Genomic DNA, 6,000 nt, shown 5'->3' with positions numbered 1-6,000 from the left:
AACCGGAGGGCAGAAAGCTCTCCATCTCTGAGAAGGGTTTCAGATTCTTGGGTGAAGAAAGGGAAATTATGGTCATTTCCACCTCAAGAAGTTTACCTCGTGAAGACTCGGCCGATCCTGGCTAAATGTCAGTGTCCCTGAGTTGCAGCAACTTGCAGACTTACTGAAATGCCCGTAGGTGAGCTGAGCGGGACTCACGGGTCATGGTGTGGAGACTGGGTCATCCAGACAGCGGACGGCGGGAACCTAGCGTGAGGAGTGTGCACAGCATAAGCGTATGGAGGTGCCCTTGACGAAAGGAAAGAACTGAGCACGGGAGGACAGAGTCGAGGAGGGGATTGGGAGGCAGGGGCCAGCACTTGACTAAAATGCAAGGAAGGGCGCCTGGCTGGCTCAGCCAGCAGAGCCTGTGGCTCTTGATCTCGCCGTGAGTTCGAGCCCCATGCTGGGGGTAGAGAGGACTTTAAAAAAATAAGTAAAATGCAGGAAGGAACCAGTAGACCTACCTCAGCTCCAAGCCCCATCACCCCAAGTGAGAATAAAATGTCTTCCAACAAGCTTGGCTGGGCAAAGTTTCCCCTATAGGGTTTCTATGTTTCTATAGCTACAGAGAAATGAGTAAGAGATGGGGAAGGGGAATTCTGAGAACCTTTCTGATCTATTTCAAGAGAGTTGCAGAATGGGTTTTTTTTTTTTTAAAGATTTTATTTATTTATTTATAAGATTTTATTTTTTAATTTATTTTGAGAGAGAGCGCGAATGGGAGGTGGGGGGAGGAGCAGATGAAGAGGGAGAAGCAGGCTCCCCGCTGAGCAGGGAGCCGGAGGCATCCTGGGATCCTGACCTGAGCTGAAGGCAGACGCTTAACGACTGAGCCACCCAGGTGCCCCGATTTCATTTATTTGTTAGAGAGCATGCAGTGGGGAGGGGCAGAGGGAAAGGGAGAAAGAACCCCAAGCAGACCCAACATGGGACTCGATCGCACAACACTGAGATCTTGACCTGAGCCGCAATCAAGAGTCAGACTCTCAACCGCCGAGCCCCCCAGGTGTCTCGAGAGCTGCCGAATAGTTATGTGTGAGTGTTGACAGCAGAAATCCAGGTGAGAGATATAAATTAAACTCAGGTGAAGGAGGCTGTGTGTTAGAGACTCTAGAGAGGGAATACGGAGGGGGCACACGGCACGAGTTCAATTTCAAATCCGGAATCACTTTTGCGTAGTCCTCATAGTGGAGGAAGGTCGGGGGAGATCCACGAAGCAGAGAGGCCCTACAGTCGCGGGGACATGAGGGAGCACTCGTCAGTGCTCAGATGTGTATGGAGCCTCTAAATAAGTGGATTCTGTTCAGAAAGACAGACCCGGGGCAAGGCTGATATTCAGCCAGGAGGTACCAATATGGCCGCACTTACCAGCCAGCACCTATTTGTCGGCACTTGGACCACAAGGGTGATAGGGCCCCTTCGGGAGGGCACAGATCTCCATCACATGGCGAGGTCTAGTGAGGCCAGAGGTGATCTGAGGAATACCAAATGGTAAAAATGGCCTGACCTTGACCCATCCATTGTCCCCACCCCTACTTCCACTTAGAATGGAGGGATGGGTCTAGAGATATGGAAGGTATGGCGGCTGGCAAAATCCTGCTATGCTTCGGGGGGAGATTATAGTTCTAGCTAACACGTACATGAGTGTAACAATTATATAGACGTGCCAGATTTCATTCTCTATGCTTTATGTGCTTTGTTGAATTTTCATGGGAGGACGTAGGTATAACTCGTCCCTCCATTTCAGAGATGGGAAAAGGAAGGCATAGAGGGGTTAACGTGTCCAAGGTCCCACAGCTCGGCGCGAGCTGGGATTCTCAGTCAGCCGGCCGGGCTTCAGAGTCCGTGTGCTTAACCACTATATGCTCTAAAGAAGAAATGCCGAAGTTCTCAAAATGAGAACCATCATTAGAGAGCGACCAAAGCTCCTGGGTAGGCTATGGGGACCCCGAACTAGCCCATCCCCACGAAAGAGTCTCATCTAAAAGCACAGTTACCAGGAAACATCCCTGGGGGCCATCATGGCAGCGGCAACTCGAAGAGAAATGAGAAAAATCACAAGATGGTTAAACCAATGAGGATGGCATTGGAATTTTCCCTCCTGAAGATTCTCTTTCGAGAGCTGAAACTTTGACTGAGTTCTGTTCCTATAATAAAGGAAGAGGAGGTGGTGGGAGTGGGGTTACCTTATTTTCAGAAACAAAACATTCTGTGTAAATATCCAAAATTATTCCCAGGAAAATCAGCTCTTACATGTGACTTGAATTGTATTCAGCCGCTCCTGTAACTACTTGGGGCTGGTGGGGGAACGAAGTACAGCAAGGGTTCCCTCTGGAAGTCTTTTGTTGTCATTGTACTTGTTCTGATGGAGGTGATTTTGTCAACTCAGCCCTTCCTCCTCTCTCATTCTCCTTTTTCTTTTGTGCGTGTGTCTAAATGTAGTTCAGGATGAGGAGGGAGGACATGGTACTATTATCGTGCTATTACAGTGGTTCTGGAGGCATCTCGGATCCTCACTATGCTATGGAAAAATCCTGAAATAATGCATAAGTACCATAGGACCTGGTCAGCTTTGCATCGAACATAACTCCACATTTATATTGGCTTTGTTTCTGCTTTGCTGTATTAAACGTTCACATCTGCCAGAGCTAGGCACCATCATACGTCCCTCCAGAACCCAGAAGATGAATTTCCCTTCAAGAATTCAGAAGACTCAGTCCAGTTAGTGACAGAAAAAGACGACCCTTGGATTACCTACTAGATTATCATATCCCACCTGCCTATCTGCCCCCAGATTCCTGCCTTGATCATTCATACACCTGGCTCACAATGGGTTCCCAAACACATGTGTGATGAATGATCTACAGTTCCCCGACTGCAGCCCTGACCTGCTCATAGGATAACTTCCATTGGTTTTCTATCAAAGGCACATGCAGTCAGCAGGCAGGAGGAGTCCAGAGCCTTCAAGACTCAACCCTAAGAGATTTACTGAAGCAGTGATTATTACAAAATCCTGCAGTACATAAAGAATGAGACTTGTAGATGAGAAATCTACTGAGGTTGGCTGAAAAAGTTCTCTCAGGGGAATGAGGCAAATTGAGCATTAGTTTTCTGAACAACAACAACAAAAGGCTGATCTATTCCATTTGAGTCTCAGACCAAAGGATAAAGGAATCTGGGAAAAATGAGATGAAGAACGTTGCCTGATTTTGTATGCACTATTTGCACGTTCCTTGTGCAAATAGTAGCGATTGGTCTTAGTGGTCAGAGTTCATATAACAATTAAAATGAAGAAGTGAATTTCTTTGCTTCCTGTTAAACACTCTCCTTTCTCAACACACACACACACACATGCTAATTCCAACTCATCCTTCAATGCCATGTTCATGCCCTGTCTCCTCCACAAAGTCTTTAAAAAAATTAAAAAAAAAAATTCTATGCCCAACCTGGGGCTTGAACTCACCACCCCAAGATCATGAGTCATGTGATCATGAGCCAGCCAGGGACTACCACAAAGCTTTTTTGTCTCACATCTAGAAAGTCTTGACCTATTCAAGCACTTGTCATTACCACTGATTTGCTATTATCAGACCTCTTCATATAATCTTTTTATGTAAGTCTTATCTCCCTCAACCACAGTCCCTCTGAGGGCTTTGATATCTGTCCACATTGCCTTGCATATAAGGAAGACTTCAGAAGTATCTGCTTATCTAAACTGGCTTTGAGACTCACCAAGCACTTACTCCATGCCGGGAAACTTTTTGGTTCTGGGGAAACAGGTGAAAAATCAGACATAGACTTCACCTTTATGGAGCTTACCTTTTCAGTAAAAAAGTGGGAGATAGAAACTTTTTGGTGTCTCTCTGGGAAGTTTCAGGAAGTTGTAGCAGATCATAGGAAATAGTATAGAGAGTTGAAAACACTGGACTACGAGTCGTGATCTACCTTGGCCTCATCCCTAATTTGATGGGTATCTTAAGTACATTTCTTAACCATATGTCATATAGGCATCACATGGTTACTGGGAGAACTGGATCAGAAAAGATGCAAATCATGCTGGAGGGAACTTCCTCAACCTGAAAAACCCACAGCTAACACCATACTTAAAAGTGAAAGACTGGGCGGGGGGGTGGGGGGGGCGCCTGGCTGGCTCAGTCAGAAGAGCACGCAACTCTTGATCTCAGGGTCATGAGTTTGAGCCCCAAGTTTGGTGTAGAGATTACTAAAAGAATAAACTAAAAAAAAAAAAAAAAGGTTAAAGACTGAAAGCTTTCAACCAAAGTTAGTGTGTGAACCAGACTAACGCCATCTTGAACAAATCTGCCTCGGTGACCTCTCTGTGACCTGAAGCCTTCTTGAGCACTGTCCCTTTCTCCCACATTCTCTGTTTAACCATACCCTTAAGTACACCCTTGTGGCATCATGTCCTTGATAGGACTCCTCCTGGATGGTCCCCTAATGTGGACTCCTTAGCCCCTAGGGCTATAAAAGCAGGTCTTATATAGGAAGGTGGGATTGCAGAGATCTAACCATAAGTTCTCTTAATACACCATTTCCTGTCAGGCTGGATTTGTCAGCCTTTATCTTCAGTCTTATGGCTCCTTCAGCGTTTGGAGGTTATTTTGCATATACCTCCCCCTTTCGTGGAACATTCAGTAATAAGACAAGGATGTCTGTTTTCCCCACTGCTATTCAGTATTCTACTGGAAGTTCTAGCCTGGTTGTAGGTTAAGAAAATGAAATAAAAAGAATCAAGATTGGAAAGAAAGAAATAAAACTATCTCTATTTTCAGATGACATGTTATATAGAAAGCCCTAAAGAATTCACAAAAAAACCCATATTAAAGCTAATAAATGAATTTAGCAAGGTTTCAGAATACAATGTCAAAATAAAAAATCAGTTGTATTTCTATAAACTAGCAACGAACAATATGAAAATGAAATAAAAAAACACTCCATTTACAATAGCATTGAAAAGAATAAAATGTTAAGGAACAAAATTAACAAAATACAAGACTTGTACGCTAAAAGCTCTAAAACATTACTGAAAGAAATGGAAGGCTTAATATTATTAAAATGGCAATACTCCCCAAATGGTAGTATAAATTCACAGCAAATCCTACCAGAACCCCAGCTCCCCCTGCCCCCCCCTTTTTTTTGCAGAAATTGACAAGCTGCTCTGATCTTAAAATTCTTTTTTTTTTTTTAAAGATTTTATTTATTTATTTGAGAGAGAGAGAATGAGAGACAGAGAGCATGAGAGGGAGGAGGGTCAGAGGGAGAAGCAGACTCCCCGCCAAGCAGGGAGCCCGACGCGGGACTCGATCCCGGGACTCCAGGATCATGACCTGAGCCGAAGGCAGTCGCTTAACCAACTGAGCCGCCCAGGCGCCCCTGATCTTAAAATTCTTAAGAAAATTCAAGGGCCCCAGCATAACCAAAAATTTTTGAAAACGAATACAATTGGAAGACTCACACTTCTTAACTGAAAAACTTACTACAAAGCTATAGTAATCAAGACTGTGGTATTGGAATAAGGATGACCTATAGATCAATAGAATAGAACTGAGAGCCCAGAGCAAACCCATGCATTTAGGGCCAAATGATTTTTGATAAGGGTACCAAGACAATTCAGTGGGGGAAAAGAATAGTCTTTTCAACAAATGGTGGAAGGACAACTGGATAAACATACACAAAGGAATGAATTTGGATCCCTAACTTGTCCCATATACAAAAATTAGCTTGAAATGGATCAAAGACCTGAAAGTGAGAGTTAAAACTGTCAAACTCGAAGAAAACACAGGTGTACATCTCTATGACCTTGATTTAGGCAAAGTCTTCTTAGACACAACATCGAAGCCCAAGCAACCAAAGAAAACAGAAGTAAATTGGACTTCATCGAAATTAAAAACTTAAAAAAAGCACACCATCACGAAAGTAGGAAGGCAGCCCCAAGAA

This window comes from Mirounga angustirostris, unplaced genomic scaffold, assembly GCF_029215605.1.
Source record: "Mirounga angustirostris isolate CCGP_5_RB_7025 unplaced genomic scaffold, mMirAng1.0.hap1 SCAF_11, whole genome shotgun sequence".
Classification (NCBI taxonomy): Eukaryota; Metazoa; Chordata; class Mammalia; order Carnivora; family Phocidae; genus Mirounga; species Mirounga angustirostris.
The sequence above is the reverse complement of the archived record's forward strand: the minus strand, read 5'-3'. Positions refer to the sequence as shown.